This window comes from Podarcis tiliguerta (assembly GCF_965153285.1).
Source record: "Podarcis tiliguerta genome assembly, chromosome: 7".
In the NCBI taxonomy this organism is placed as follows: Eukaryota; Metazoa; Chordata; class Lepidosauria; order Squamata; family Lacertidae; genus Podarcis; species Podarcis tiliguerta.
The window spans coordinates 77449807-77467015 of NC_139540.1; the positions used below are offsets into that span (position 1 = coordinate 77449807).

The following is a 17209-nucleotide window of genomic DNA, read 5'->3' on the forward strand; positions in this document are numbered from 1 at the left end:
AGTACTTCAGAAAAGAATATTTTGAGTGCTGAATCAAAGTTTTGTTGCTTTGTGGGTGTTTATTCCGGCAAGGCCTTCAGGGAAAATCTGCCCCCAGTCAAGATAATCAGGGTATTAGGGAGAAACTGGGTATGGGTTTTCTCCTAGGCTTTTCTAGAAAGTTAGGGAACAGATGGGTAGTGCGTTTTAACCCCACATTGGGCAGAAGACTCCTGCATTGCTGGGGGTTGGACTAGATGACGCCTATGGTCCTTTCCAACTCTACAATTCTGTGAGTCAATGATCAGAGCTAGAGGGTTGCAGACTGCAGTTTGAAAAGATGCATATAGAATTAGGGAGTCGTTTTCTCCAGCTGCAACTCAGGTGATTGCTTTTTCCAAACTAATTGGCAGTAAGCATTGTTACGCTAAAATCTGGGTGCAAGGCTGCTCTGCCACCCAGCTCGTCGGACTAAGTCCGCGGGTCCCTGCGGAGGAAAATGAGTTCAGCCAGAGAGGAGCAAACTGCAGAAGATCCATGTTTATTGCGCAACAAGGTTCAAGGCGAGATTGAACAGCGAGAAATGGGTGACATGAACTTTTGAAACTTCCCTCCATGTCCCAGAATACAGTGCAAAATACATCCCAGTTACATCATGAATACATTAAGAAGAGGTTGGGTTACACAGATTACATCATGAATATATTAAGAAGAGGCTGGGTTCCACAGGATTAACATATGGAGGAGGGAGGGGGGAATATGCAGAGCTGGAGATATGCGTAGATAAGCACATCCTGAGTCCAGGTGATGAGAAGACAATGGTCCATGTATGCATAGTCTGCCACCTGGCATTGCCCAGAGGCAAGGCTTGGCAGAGTGATTTGACAGGATTAGGGTCTTAACACTTTGCTTGAGGGATTATGGAGGACAGGGAAGGTGTCATGGAGTTCTAGAGAAATTGAGCAAATTGGTACGTTGATTTTCTATGATTTATAGATTTTAGTCCCTTCTGTCATTGACAGTTGGAAATAAATGGATATATTGTAGCGAAGAAGGAGGTGAAGAAGACGTGCCCCCCCCCTTCCGTATCAGTCCCCCATTCGGAGATAGATTTGCATTAAAGTTCTGTAAGAACTTGCAAATCTTTTCTCCGCACCCTAGATTTCGGTGATCTCGTACTCCCCTTCCCCCATTTGCCACATTTGGACATAGTCTGGGAAGGTAGAAGAGGGCAGCGAAGGAGGGAGCAACGCAGAGCAATACAATGTACGTGTGTTATATAGATATGCGCTAAATAATGACTTGGTATCAACCGTACCAGATGTGTGGGTTTATGCAAACCTGAAAGGGACTTGCAAGCCATGCCTCTTACGGTCATTTGCAAGTATAGCAGTGCAGATAGCTGGATATAGGATATTACTTAAAAAGAACATCTGTTGTATTTTGTTACTAAATTACTTGTGTCATTCTAGCTCTTGGGAGAAACATTTTCTCAATAGTGTCTATGCTTTACATTTAGCAGGAAGGTCCACTACTGACTGAAAAATACAGTTGGTGTTTTGTCCTTTGCCATTTTTGTGTGTTTCTCAGGTGTCAAGCTAGCTCTTCTATGGTCTCACACCGGCATAGTGGTATAGTAACACATCCTGTTGAATCCCCTCAGGGCTTCCATTTAACCATGTCGCCTGTCACTCATCATAGCTGGCACAGGTTTCGGACATATCGTGAGGGAAACGTCTTTGCCTTGGCCATTCAATGGGGTTTTATTATTGCAGGCTCTGGTCTTGCACTCATGGAAAGTTGTTCGCTTGCTCTTAAGGACCAAAAGCTAGTTGCAGCCTGGATACACATGCCCAATTCTAACAGAGTCCAATTTGAATTTATCTTGCCCCATGGTTCTCAACTTTTCAAAGCCAATATGTTAAACAAAACCATTCTTAAAAGGGGCACTTCTCCAAATGAGTCAATTTAACTCTATAAGGGACCATTCCTGCTACATCAAGGCATATACACGTTTCTTGTTATCAATAATAGTAATAATATGTTGGAGATGTAAGGAAAGTGAAGGGACCTTATTCCACATATGGTAGTCGTGTCCTCAAATAAATAAATAAAATTCGGGACGTGATCTACATCCATTTTCATTTGGCATTCTAATCAAAACATCTCAAATAATAATAAAAGAGTGTTGCTTCAAAACTACCTGATAAAATATGGTTCCAAGAATAATACTTGGTTGTGGTTAGATTAATTTCACGGCTATACGGGAAACCCAAGATTAATAAATAAATACAGAACAATTGCTACTTAAAGACAGTACTGAATCTGCAAGAGATACAGAGAAGTCATAGAAGAGATTTGAAATAGTTTTCTGGAACAGAAAGAAAGAAATAGTAAAAGGTACTCTCTTTCCGGAATCTAAAGATAGCCTGCTCTATCGGAAAGCATGTAATATATGAGAATCCTCCATGAAAAACTTGGGGTGTAAGCCATATCCCTCTGTTGTTCATAGTTATGTACCCTACATTATACAGAAACAATTACACACAGAAATTTTGTCCCCCCTTTGTGGAGATAACACACTATCATAATAACACATAATACACAAAACATACAAATTATTAATTCTACACCATATCTTGAGGCAATAATGTGATCTTGAGACAATTCTTGCTGCTTTTACATGTATTTCCAAACTTGGGCACCAGGGCATTTCTTGCCTGCCTTTGAGTCAATGGGAGGAAGTTAGCAGCCCTTCCAAACGTCGCTGAAATGTTATAGCTTTCTAGGTCCTTTCCTTCTTGGTTTGTAGTCAAAAGATAAAATGTTCCTCAAAATTCAGTTAGTCAGTTTCTCAAGTCTTTTATAGGAAGAAATTGTTGTGGCCACTGTGAGGCATTGGCTTAAAAAAAAATCCTTTGAAATAGGCCCGCAAAGGGGGTTGGGGGGTTGGGATCTGAAGACATAATTAGTTGTTTTTTGTTTTGTTTTGTTTTTAGGAGGAAGATAATAGTCAAGAAGGGAGAGAATATTCTAAAATTTTCTTTCTTGGGAAGCTGTGAATACAAACTCATAGTTAAAAGCCTTTTATCGATTTAAATATTATAATCATTTACATTTAATTTCCTTCACTTAGTTTGGCTGTGCAAGAAACGAAGGGACAGAACCTTTGTTAATTTGAACACAATAGGCAAGTTATTAAACATTTTGCTTATGTGGGTCCGAATTCTCTTCAGTATCCTGTTTGAAAGGGAAATTTTTATTTCCTGTGAAAATCTCTGTCAGGAAGGCTGTTCCTATAATGCATAGGTATATAGTATTTACAAAACAAAACCAGATAAAAGACAAACTCAGTGGGAAAACTGTGAAAAGAATTTTGCATGTTAGATTGGGGAAACTACTGAGGAGCTCACAGTGGGAGTGCTTTGATATTTACCTGTGAAAAGAATTTGGCATGTTAAGATTTGAAACTTGGAAACCCCTTTACCCTTGATGGTCGAGTACTTAACCCTTTTGTCTTACGTAGCCCCTGGAGGAAAGGACACATTAAGGGTGATTTTCCTCAATGGTTCCAGGTTTTTATAAGGGAATTTGGATGAGTTTCTCCCTGCAGCCCACACTCTCAAAAAAAAAAAAAAAAACTCCTCCTCCTCCCCCCCTTCCTCTCTCTCTCTCTCTCTCTCTTTTTTTTTTTAAGCTGACCTAACCTCTGTGCATGTGCAGAGTTCATATTTCAGCAAAAATTTTACACCATTGAAATGTTGCATCTTTTGGCTAAATTAGAATAAAGGAAGGGAAGGGTAAGGAGTAGATTTAAAAAATATAGGGTTAGATTTTAAAACAAACAAACAAACAAAAACCTCAGCAATGCAAGTATTCACCAAAGCTAGCAGTTTTCTAAGGGATCATGTTTCCTTCAGCCCAAGCAAATGATTGCTTCCTTTATTTACAGGAAAGGGCTATCATTTTGTGTGATTTCCCTCTGGTCATTCGCGGAACAATGCCACGCCCTTATATATGGGAAAAATGGCCAGAGAGTCAGAATTCATAAGATCTTAATATTCTCATTCATTTCAGCATTACCATTTGCAGACAAATTTTCCTGCCCTTTATTTACAGGACGGTAAAGGCTGATTCTGCTTGATTATGAATTTGTATGTGCTTAAACTTTGAGTAGACTTTTAAGTCTGATTTTTAAATAATAGACAAAATGATAAATACTGCAATCACTTAAATGCCTGACCTCACCAGTTCTGCTTCAAAACATCACGGCTTTCACCTCTCACCTTTTAAAACTAAAGAGCAAAGCTAGGCTGGATTTAAACTCCATCACGACACTAGAATTTAAGAATTACCCTCCAATGCTTGCAGACACATGTCCTTCCACACAGCCACAAATTGGGAGAGTTGAAAGGGACCCTGGGGTCATCTAGTCCAACCCTCCAAAATATAGGGTTCACAGCAAGATTTCACAGCAAGATTTGTACTACCAAAGAGACATACACATTTAAGTACAGATTTACAACTGGGAAAGGAAACATCTATGCTCCTACCATGTACTAAGGAAGAGGAAAATAAAAGTACCCAACTTTATACAGAACCCTTTTAGCAGATCTTGAAGCTAGTTTGAGTGAAGATTGAAGTGAACGTTTTTCCTAAGATAGGGAGAGGATAGTTAAAACAGCCATAGATTTGATTTAAAAGGAATACAAAAGTGAACAATTTTCCTGAACTTGCAGAGGAATAGTAAGCCTAATCTATGCCCCCCCCCCCTTTTGCAGTTTCCTTTAAAGGAAGCTTACTTGGGAGTAAATTTACCTGGCACAGAAGTAAGAAGAAAAAAACCTGAAAGAGATAGAATGAGACAAGGGGGGGCATTTTCTAAGAAAAGAGACCAGGAAGTCTTATAGAGACTGATATCAGGAGCCTTACAATAACTCTTCTGCCCAACCAAATCAAAGTTAAAACTGGACTCAGATATTCTTAGAAAGAACACCATACTTTCATAGGAATATGCTTAATCTAATACATACACTGCATTTTAGCTTGAGAGAGCAATTGTGCTCAACTAGGCTTTTGCAGCAGAAACATTAGGTTAACTTCACATTCCAAAATAGACTGGAACATAGGTGTACTCACAAACTCAAAAGTTACAACAAAACACCATTTACCATTAGACTTAAAATCACCCTCCTCACTTAGGAAGGAGGTGGGGTAATCCTCTTTTCAGAACACAAGTAGCACATATACAGGATTTTACCACTTGGGAGGAAGACTCTCTTTTGGAGCCTCTCTCAAATAACAACCATTTGCACACTTCATTCTCATTTTTTGTCTTGTTTAAGATTGATAAGGCCCAACATGGCTTTCTTAGATTTAAATTTTGGAGCAAGCTTGTAGTTTAAACTATGCAGCCTTAAGAAAGGCAGTCTGTCAGAGACAGAAGGAACAGACAACACACGTAACAGACGACATGTAACAGACAACATGTAAACATACATATTCTCATATATGAATTAACAGACAACACATATAACAGACAACATGTAAACATATATATTCTCATCCTTTAGTTGGTTATTGCAAGGAGTTGGGCCGCTTCCTTTTTGGCTTCATTAAGTGAAATTAGTAGGAAGGTCCCACATGGTTTTATGAGCCTCCTTGCCCTTTGAAACACACCACCAGTTAATCAAACTGGCAGGGCTCACAACGCTTGGTTGTCTGGGTACCCCTTTTTATATATGCATGCGTTGCTGTTGTTGCTTTTTTGTTGTTTTTCCTTTTTTGGGGGGGGTGTCTGGGATAGGGACGGGAGAAAGAGAGGGGTTGATTAGGATTTGGGGTAACCTGTATAGGGGTTTATTTTGGGGTTTCTCCTGTTGCTTGGCAACTTCCTATGGGGGTTTTTAATGAGCTCTAACTATCCTATTTCCTTTTATCCTTATCCTTACTCACTATTCAATAACCTGGGGTTCCTTTCCACTCTGCCTGATCCTGCCCAATCCTCCTGGGCTATCCCTCCTGGCAACCTCCTACCTATCGTCACAATCTCAGGAAAAGGGGCCCTACTGGACGCCCGCACCATGCGGTGCCAGATCGGGTGATCCCTGGATAGAGTTTTGAACCGAAAATCCCCCTTGCTTTTGGAAGCAGGCTCACGCACGATACACGTGTTACGTGGCACTGACCAGTGCGGCTGGGATTGAGACAGAAAGCCAGACCCCTTCCTGCCCCCTTGCCGGGCGCTGAGGGAAGTTCGGAAAGAGAGCTCCAACCCCTTGCTTTCAACTGGGATGCCCGTTGCGGGGAGTCGGCTGTCTTTCAAGTCGGGTCTCTCCGTCTTACATTCGGGCTCCCAATTGGTGCGGCTGGCTGGAGTTTTTAAGAAAAAGGAATAGAGCTCAGAACCCCCTTTTAGGGTTGAGCGGCGGTCCACGGTCTCTCTCACTAACCGGACCAAGAGAAAGGTGAGAAGAACGATAGAGAGGAGGGCAGAGAATTCAGTTGCCAGGAGACTTCCACCCCCTTCCCACCAGTGCACTGGATTTTTCCTTATACTCACGCGTCTTCAATTATGATCCCTGGATTGATGAATAAGCCGGCTGGATCCCTCTTTGCTCCCCGGCTGAACTCCTGGGGCTTTCGATTACCGCCCGGAAGATGGCCGGGGGTCCAAAGGATCTTCCCAGGCAAAATGGCCCGGAGCCGGCTGAAGATTTCGGGGCCCCCGGTCAGCAACGCGGGAGAACCTCCAGCCCCACGTGGGGCGCCATCTGTTACGCTAAAATCTGGGTGCAAGGCTGCTCTGCCACCCAGCTCGTCGGACTAAGTCCGCGGGTCCCTGCGGAGGAAAATGAGTTCAGCCAGAGAGGAGCAAACTGCAGAAGATCCATGTTTATTGCGCAACAAGGTTCAAGGCGAGATTGAACAGCGAGAAATGGGTGACATGAACTTTTGAAACTTCCCTCCATGTCCCAGAATACAGTGCAAAATACATCCCAGTTACATCATGAATACATTAAGAAGAGGTTGGGTTACACAGATTACATCATGAATATATTAAGAAGAGGCTGGGTTCCACAGGATTAACATATGGAGGAGGGAGGGGGGAATATGCAGAGCTGGAGATATGCGTAGATAAGCACATCCTGAGTCCAGGTGATGAGAAGACAATGGTCCATGTATGCATAGTCTGCCACCTGGCATTGCCCAGAGGCAAGGCTTGGCAGAGTGATTTGACAGGATTAGGGTCTTAACACTTTGCTTGAGGGATTATGGAGGACAGGGAAGGTGTCATGGAGTTCTAGAGAAATTGAGCAAATTGGTACGTTGATTTTCTATGATTTATAGATTTTAGTCCCTTCTGTCATTGACAGTTGGAAATAAATGGATATATTGTAGCGAAGAAGGAGGTGAAGAAGACGTGCCCCCCCCCTTCCGTATCAGCATGTATTAGACTAACCTGGTCATTGACCCTTAGAGCCATTCTGCACTATATATTTGAGGTGTACATCTAAGTTTATATAAATGCACATTAAAAAAAAATAATAAAAAAATGTAATCAACGTTCGTCAGGGAGTCTCCTGAGAGTATACCAACAGGTGAAAACTGGACTTGGTTGTCTCCTAAGTTGCTCTCACCACCTGAGAGGAAGAAGACATCAGTGGTTTTCTTCTTCCTTATGCTTAGACATCATATCTCTTCTGAGGGGAACTTCAGGCCACACACTGTCTGTTAGCATTTCAGCACCTTGTGCTTTTGAAGACAGTCTCTGGGACCGTCTATGAGGGAATGCCATTGCTAGTTTCCACTTCTGTCTTTATGGTTTGGCTGTGGGGTTTGTTTCATTCATCGTTTTAATATATGCTGGAACATTAAATTTGTAAGGCCCCTCAGAGATCATCTTTCATTTAGAAGGCAGAATAAACACATGCTGAATAATAATCTGTGTAAATTAATGACGGGGGAGCATTTGAATGTGGTCTCCTTGTGCGGAGATGACCCTCATCCCAGCCATAATATGCAGACCCATATACCATGTGCTAGGGATCTCTGCCCCCTTCTTGGTGGCCACTAGCTGGAAAGAGGTGATATGCAACGCAACTGCTGCAGTTCATATCATAAGGATTTTTGTGCAGCTCATAGTTAGACTGGAATTCACAAATGCAAATTGTAGCAATGGCTGCCAACTTAGACAGCTCTGAAAGGGGATTGTACAAACTCATGGAGAATAAGGCTGTCTGTGGATGCTGTTCATTATGGATACACATGACCTCTGGTCAAATACCAGTTGCTGGGGATCACTAATACTGTTGCACCCATGCCCTGCTTTTAAGCTTCCCATAAACATCTGATTGGCCACTGTGAACGTATAATGCTGGACTACATGAGCCTTTGGTGTGATCCACAAGAGCTCTTTTTGTTTTACTACATGGGAACAGGGATCACTTGTATGTTTTTTATTTATCAATTTATCTATTTATAAACCACTTCCTGTAAACTGTCTCGGAAGCCATTTAACAGTAAAAGCAGTTATGGCAATTACATATATGAAATAGGAAAAGGTAAAAGACCCCTGGACGGTTAAGTCCTGTCAAATTCGACTGCTCATCTCTGCTTTCAGGCCGAGGGAGCTGGCATTTGTCCACAGACAGCTTTTATGGGTCATGCCAACATGACTAAACCGCTTCTGGTGGATGGAAACGCCATTTACTTTGCCGCCACAGTGGTACCTGTTTATCTACTTGCGCTGGTATTCCTTCAAACTGCCAGGTTGGCAGGAGCTGGGACAGAGCAACAGGAGCTCACCCCATTGCGCGTATTCGAACTGCCGACCTTACGATTGGCAAGCCCAAGAGGCTTAGACCATACACGAGTCCTATATATATATGAATATCATATATAAGAACAGTTCCAAATCTAGTGCAGATGTAGGCTGGGATGAAAGCCCTCCCTTAAAATGCCTTTCGAAAAAGTTGTTAATTGTGCCTTCAGAAGTGCTACCGTATCTCACTGGGGCTAGGACCCTTGGTACCAGCAGAAATATTTATGGATTGGATCTAGGTGACTTCCATCTAATGTCTGGAAATACCCAGAGACCTGTGATATGCTGAACTTCTCAGTATGTTAGAAGCATCTGGGCATGCTCAGACAGGCTTAGCCACTCTTGAAATTAGAGCGCAGCAGCACTGAATTATTTTCCCTGGCAAAACTTTTCGGTGTTTTTACTTATCCACAGTTGCTTTTGCAACAACTGCCAGCTTGAGCAATTAAGGAAGTGGGAAATCTGCTTTCAAGCTTTTAACAGGTGCTTAGGTATATCCCTTAATGAATCAATCTAGGCTGTTGGACTTCATGGTAGAGTTTCTCTACATTTCTACACTCGTGTCAACTGCAAAACAGAAAAAAGAGGCATTGGGCAAAAAAATCGGTCTCACTGCTGATCTTCTGGAAAGCCAACCAAAAGAAAAATTAAATAGGGAGCAACCTTTACGATAGCTAATGAGCTTGACAAGCAGAAGGGATGTAAATATTTTATGGGCTTCCCAGTTCGGTTCCTTGTAAAGGTCGGTCAGGAAGTGCATCCGTTTTAAAGCATGCAAGAAGCCTTTTAAATAGCCACATTGATGTACACAATTCCCCAGGGGATTTTTTTTTTTTCTGGCTTGGCTTTTTCTCTGAGAGAAAACAACAAGGCATCTATAGACCACACCTTTGCTTAAGGATCAGTATTGCCATACAGCAGGCATGCTCTGGGAGAAATGTGCACATGCTTGAAATCCCTGAGGAAATTCATAAGAAGAAGTTCAGAATAATCGCCATGCTTCCCCGCTCTCCTGTTCCAACTAGGATAAGAGGGTCTCTGCTGTGCTGGGAAAGATCTAGGAAGAACTAACTTAGGAGGAGTGGGCAGCCAGCAGCAGGATGCAGTAGCAAGGCACAAAACCAGTCTTTCTCAAACTTAGGTCTCTGGCTGTTGCGGGATTTCTTCTCCACTGATCTCTGACCACTGGTCCTAGGGATGATGGGAGCTGTAGTCCAACAACAGCGGGGGGCCCAAGTCTGAGAAACACTTCCAGAAGACAGAGAGCTCAGATACTGCAAAACCTGGGAAAACTCTTGAGGAAGTTGACCCTACCAAATATGAAGTGCAATAGAGAGCTACTTACACATTCTATCAAATGGGTGGTCACATTTAACATACAGGATGTTATTTTTTTAGGGAGCAAGTGGGGAGCCAGATCAGGATCACAGGAAGGCAAATTAATCCTCTCACCCCATGCCATGGATCGAATTAAAATTGCATCCTCACTAGCTGTTGTTTACTGCATGGAGGAGGTGGCCATTGGCACTAAAAGCAGCCTCTCTCCTCTCGTAAATAGCAGCTTGGGTGGGATGCATAGGCACCAGCTCCTGGGGAATGATGCACACTGGGGGCTCCACAATGTTTTTTTGAGGGCCCTGGGCCCCCTTAAGGGCTGCGTGTACAGCAGGACATCATACGATGTCAGGATGTCAAGTGATGTTGCGTCGGGCCACCTCAGTGATCTGGAGAAGCTGGCGTCTCTGGCAGGCTGCATGGGCTGATACTCTTTGGTAAGAGTGATGAGAAGAATCACATTTTCCTCTCTAGCTTGGAATGGAAAAGGGGCAGAGATCATCCCTCCAGTTTCTGTGCTGTGCTGTGCTGAGAAGCACGGCTCGATGACACAAGGGATCCCTGTGCCTGGGGCCAGAGCCTTGTATCAATTCATTATTTATTTCAAGAATTTGTATACTGCTTAATCACAGCAGTGCACAAGAGCCCCAATACAATAAGACTAAGACCAAGTTAAAACTGTGGCGCTGAGTGGCACCTAGCAAGCGCCAATACAAATCTCATGGAGACCAGGGTTGGCTGTTATGGCATGGGGCAACAAAGTGATTCTGAGAGTCTGATGACCAGGTGCCAAAACATGCCTTCAAAATGTATTTTGCCATTCTGAGCGAATTCCTCTTCAACAAGCCTCTGGGAAGTTTATTTCTCTTGAGTCTGATGAGTGAGGGGTCCTGGGCTGATGATCAGTATCATTGAGGTCAGCGGACAGAGGCTCAACACCATCTTCCTGTCAAAGTTGTCAATGACCAAAAATAAAACCTGTAGCCAGTGGCCAGTGCCGGCAACCCTACTGCTAGCAAAGTAATGCATTCAGGAGCAGCTGCAGAGCAAAGGCTTGTGATTTAAATCGCCCATCACTGCTATCATGTCAAGGCATTTCTGCTGAAGCCAAATGGCTCCTTCCCTTCCGCAAAGGCTGTTAGCAATCTCATGTGCACAGCAGCAGATTAATTCTTCTTCAGCGCGTTCAAATAAAGGACATCATTTAAAATAAGAGCATCTGGCAAGTTTGCAGATATATATTTTTTTGCAGTCTGTTTATGATGAGACCTTTTCTAACCCTAGAGTAATTTCATGATCTGTCCCTCAGCAGAGCAGCAATCCTTGCAGCTAAGTCATTTGCTAACCAAACATTTATCTGCACTTGGATGCTCAAGAACTGCCTGAGGTACAAGAGCTATTAGTATATTCTGAAATGCTTTATAAATTCTGTGTGCCTTATATGTGTGTTTTTGTTAATGAATGGAAAGCTAGTAGCCTGTAGGAAAGATTTTTTTGTCGCAACCATAAAGGAATTCTAATCGCCGATTGCATTATAATACATTAACATAGCCTCTGAGAATCTTAGGCTATGTTTAAGCCAGTGGAAGGTTTTATCTGTGGCACATATGGCATTAAAGTGGCTGTTGATATACCACATTCCTAACGTATTCCTAACGTATTTACCGGCACGCGGGTGGCGCTGTGGGTAAAACCTCAGCGCCTAGGACTTGCCAATCGTATGGTCGGCGGTTCGAATCCCTGCGGCGGGGTGCGCTCCTGTCGTTCGGTCCCAGCGCCTGCCAACCTAGCAGTTCGAAAGCACTCCCGGGTGCAAGTAGATAAATAGGGACCGCTTACCAGCGGGAAGGTAAACGGCGTTCCGTGTGCTGCGCTGGTTCGCCAGATGCAGCTTGTCACGCTGGCCACGTGACCCGGAAGTGTCTGCGGACAGCGCTGGCTCCTGGCCTCTAGAGTGAGATGAGCGCACAACCCTAGAGTCTGTCAAGACTGGCCCGTACGGGCAGGGGTACCTTTACCTTTTAACATATATACCTAAAAGTGTGAATGTGACAAGTGATTTGCAAACTCGTATTGGTCCAATTATTAAAGCCCTGGCATTGGCTACAACTCCCTGTTGAGTCTACATTCAGCAGTAAACCAGGGTCTGTTGCTGTGTAATTTATGAAACAGCCCGAGAGTTCTTGTTTCCCAACACTTCCTAGTGTCATAATAAATGGTGTCTGGTACATACATTATGGGTCTGCCTTAACTGCCAAGAAACAGCTGCAGAAAAATGTGAGCATGCGAGTTTCATTTAAATGAGTGTGCACTTTTTTTTGTTTTTGATGAAAGCTGGATGCTAGGATATTTGCACACTAAATTGGGCCTTAACTCTTAGGTTATTTGGTGAGGTGCATAGCACTGACTTCCCTGCCTTCATAATCTGGTAGATGTTTTCTGGTGTTGCAGATTACTCTTATCCCATGAATTAGGCACTCACATCTACGTATTTTAGCATATAACATATTGTGTAGCATTCCAAGTTTGTCGTGTACAATACCTATAGAATCCTTATTCCAACCCTGGAAGACAGGTCACTATTATTTATCTCTATATTGCTGGTTAAGGCTGAGACAAAGACTCTCCTCCCCAGAGGGGAGGGGAGTGGTTGTGGACGGGAGCTCCGACCCCGCCCACGCAGGGGCGGGAGCCCCTGCCTCTTCCGACTCACCTGGCCGGCGCCACACGCCCAGGAGGCGGCTCCCACCTGGAGCCGCCCTTAAGGGGGCAGGCCGAACCTGGAATATATGCTGGCGCCGGCCCCCTCCTCAGCCTCTTTCTTCGCAGCCGCTTCGAGAGTCAGCAGCTAGGAGTCATCACAGCCATCACAGGGAAGAGCCATGAGGTTTGGAGTTGGGGGGCCTGTGTGTGTGGAGGCTTGCCTTTTAACTTTAGGAGGCTTGCGTGCGCTCATTGCTTTACTGCTTTTAGAAATCCAGGTTTGCCTTGCTGTGTCCTCCTTTTTCCATGTAAAAACCTACATTTAACCTTCCATTTCCCCCCTCTCCTTGATTTGTTTGTGCGGTCTAAGTGCGAATTACCTTTCTTAAGCTGCAGCTTGCTCCCTTGCCCAGCACATGCCCCCGGTGAGGTCTGAGTGTGAGTGTGGCTCCATCTTTCTTTCTCCCTTGTCTCCTCGCTTGTCTTCCCTGCCTCTGCTTGGTAGCTGAGCTGTGCGTCTTATTTTAATTTTTGGCCAGGGTGCTTGTACATTTCTCCTCTATTGCCCTTGCCTGTCCAATCGCATGGCTGGTCCGGGTGACTGCATGGTGCTGATAATGCCAAGGTTGCAAGTTTGATCCCTGTATGGGACAGCTGAATATTTCTGCATTGCCTGGGTTGGACTAGATGATCCTCAGGGTTCCTTTTCCTGTTCCTCTCTAATTTTAAGTTGTGTGTGTGTGCTTGCAGCGTGTGTTGGTGCCTGCCGTTTATTGATTTATTACTCTTCTAGCGTGGGTTTAATTAATTTACCCTGCCATCCCTTCCATTGGTACCACTTAAATCGGGAGCCCCCTGTAAATTTTAAAGGCGGCCGGGGCTTGGGAAAGACTGTGCGCTTAAACCTCACCCCTCTTGGTTTCTCTAAGCCACCCCCCCCCTCACTTGATGTTTGGGGGATAGAAATAAGGCAGGGCTTGGGGTGGACAATTCAGGGTTTCTGATCGGGGAACCATTCCTCAGCACTGCACGTTCATACGTTTAGAACCTTTGAAGGTGTGCCTTTGCCTGGTTCTTGTCATTGGCTTCACTTGCCAGTACAGGCTCCCTAAAGAAAACCACTTTTAAACAACAACAACAACAACAACAACAAAGGTTACGGCTTATGGTACCTTAATGAAAAGTCCAGGTTAATACACTGTTTATATTTCCACTTCATTTTGGCTCACTGTACAGGATAGCTATTTTTCCTTTTCTTCAAAAAGATTTTCCTTGCCTGGCATGTTCATTATAGAATCCTTATTCCAACCCTGGAAGACAGGTCACTATTATTTATCTCTATATTGCTGGTTAAGGCTGAGACAACCGTGTCTTTCCTAAAACCATCTATTAAGGATGTGGCTATGACAAGACTTGGAGACTCATCTCCTACCTTAGCCCAGGCACCCCCAGACTTGGCCCTCCAGCTGTTTTGGGACTACAGTTCCCATCATCCCTGACCACTGGTCCTATTAGCAAGGGATGATGGGAGTTGTAGTCCCAAAACATCTGGGAGGCAAGTTTGGGGGTGCCTGCTTTAGCCACTGCACTACAGCCGTTTTGGTTTCTTTTGTAGGAGTGTAATATGGCTAGGTGACCTTTGTATAAATGCACAATAACACAACCATCCTATGCTCATTTACTAAGTGGTAGTGGTTTGTTTGTGGGAAAAGGATGCCTGCGTGCAAAATTTCCTTGGGGCCAGGAAAAACAATTACATACAAAACAATTACCGTATTTATCGCTCTATAGGACACACTTTTCCCCCTCCAAAAATTAAGGAGAAATGTGTGTGCGTCCCATGGAGCGAATGCAGGCTCCTCGGCTTCAGTGATAGCAACGCGAAGCCTCCGAGCGCAGAGGGAGCGCTCCTTCCGCGCTCCTGCGCACAGACCCCTCTCGCTCTCCAGGCTTCAAGGATAGCTGCCTGAAGCCTTCGGAGCACAGCGTGAGTTCCCGCTGCGCTCCGCAGGCTTAGGGTTCCTTTTGCTGAAGCCGGGAGAGCAAGACTCTCCTGGCTTCAGCAGAGAGGGAGAGCTGCGCAGCGCCCTGTCAGCCAAGCAGGAGGAGAAATGGAAGGGGCTCCGTTTCTCCTGCCGCTTCGCTGAAGGGGCGCTGAGCAGAGAGGGGGAGAATTTTTTTCCTTGTTCTCCCCCTCTAAAACAAGGTGCGTCCTGGGGTCCGGTACGTCCTATAGAGCGAAAAATACGGTACATGTTTTACTGGAACTTCATTAAGATCTTGGTATATAGTTATTACATGATGCGTGATAATTAAATGACTTGCTGAAACACCATACTTCTTTCTGTACTCTCAATACCTTGACTGTGCATCTATTTTTTTCACTGCAGGGTCATACCGTTCAACAGAGCCCAGTTTTGGAAAGGAGGCAGCAAGGCTCCGGGATCCTGTCAGAGCCTAACACCTCCTTCCCCAAACCCAGGAAGCATTTGCCCAGCTTAAGAAAGGAGGTGTGATGCTCTGAGAAGATCCAAGAGCCCTCCTGCCTCCTCCCCCCCCAAAGAAAGGTGGCAGTACTGCTTACAGCTAGGGGGGAAAGCACTGCTAAGCAGAAGTATAATTGTTTTCAGGGCATTTTACTTCCGCTTACATATGGTTAAAAGGTAAAGGGACCCCTGACCATTTGGTCCAGTCGTGACCGACTCTTTATCGGCCGAGGAAGCCGGCGTACAGCTTCCGGGTCATGTAGCCAGCATGACTAAGCCGCTTCTGGCAAACCAGACCAGCGCACGGAAACGCCGTTTACCTTCCCGCTGGAGTGGTACCTATTTATCTACTTGCACTTTGACATGCTTTTGAACTGCTAGGTTGGCAGGAGCAGGGACCGAGCAACGGGAGCTCACCCCGTCGCGGGGATTCAAACCGCCGACCTTCTGATCGGCAAGTCCTAGGCTCTGTGGTTTAACCCACAGCGCCACCCGCATCCCTTTTACATATGGTTACAACTATGTAAATAATGCTAGACCATTATTCCAGTTAACCTCAAATTTCCCTAGTTCTTATATGTCTTCAGAACCAGGGCTAGATTAGAGGGCACCTTGGGCAATGCCGCCCTGGTGGGGCCCTCCATGCAAATGTCACAGGAAGTGGCAGGGTAGGTGGGAAGCTGCCATGGGGATGGATGGTGGCGTATGGACAGGTGTTCCAAAACGAAGTATTGGGAGAGGCAGCAACTGTCTGCCACCACCGTCCTTTGGCAAGTTGTAAAACTCTCTACACCTGTTCTTGGGCTTCTACACTGCCTGCTTTCTCCAGATTGAGCATTGGACATTTACTGCTGCTGCGGAGAATTGAAACCACAAAACACAGTGTTGTCCTTGTTTGTCACTCTGTCTTATTTGTCCAGGGTGATCATTCGTGGTGTGATTTTTTTCAGACTAAAAATGCAGTATCGGCTTGTCCACTTACTGAGGCTTCTCCCTAAAGTGGTGCTTGAATTAGTAATTTCCTCCTTGCCGCTCCCTTTGAAAGCAGCTCCTGCTTTTTAGCTACTGAGGCTGCATACACTGCATAAATTTAAAGCACATTTTAAGCGTCCGCCCCTCAACCAAAGGATATAGAGAACCATAGGAGTGTGGGTGGGTGGGTGTGTTACGGTTGCTGGGATTTGCAGCTTTCCAAGGGGTAGACTCCATTCTTAAGGAAATCAGCCCTGAGTGCTCACTGGAAAGGCAGATCGTGAAGCTGAGGCTCCAATACTTTGGCCACCTCATAAGAAGAGAAGACTCACTGGAAAAGACCCTGATGTTGGGAAAGATGGAGGGCACAAGGAGAAGGGGACGACAGAGGATGAGAGGGTTAGACAGTGTTCTCGAAGCTACAAACATGAATCTGACCAAACTGCGGGTGGCAGTGGAAGACAGGAGTGCCTGGCGTGCTCTGGTCCATGGGGTCACGAAGAGTCGGACACGACTGAACGACTAAACAACAACAACAATAACAAGGGGTAGACTACAGTTCTTGAGATTATTTGAGAGAGGGAATGTGCTTTAAATGTATGTGTGTACACAGCCTTAGTTTCTCCCTATTCACTGTCATTTACATGGTATTCCTGAATCAGCTCCAGTAGGTTTCTATGGCTTGGGGTGGGGTAGTCTGAACAATCACCCACACTCTCCCCCCCCCCCCCCCGCTCCCCTTCATGGTAGTAATCCATTAAGAAATCATAAAAAAAATGAAACAAAACAATTAATTGGTAGTAGTTCCTTCTGCAAAGAGGAAAGCAGTAATTAAAACTCCCCTCCCAAAGAAAACAGGAGCTCGCTCTAATTAAAGTGTTGATTCATGAACGCCACTGCCACAAGAGCG

General features: G+C 44.7%; 1 protein-coding gene across 1 annotated transcript in view; it reads left to right on the forward strand.

Annotated features, from left to right (window-relative positions):
- The window catches only part of GABBR2 (gamma-aminobutyric acid type B receptor subunit 2), a 294647-nt gene that overhangs the window by 106697 nt on the left and 170741 nt on the right, over positions 1–17209 (forward strand). The window lies entirely within an intron of this gene.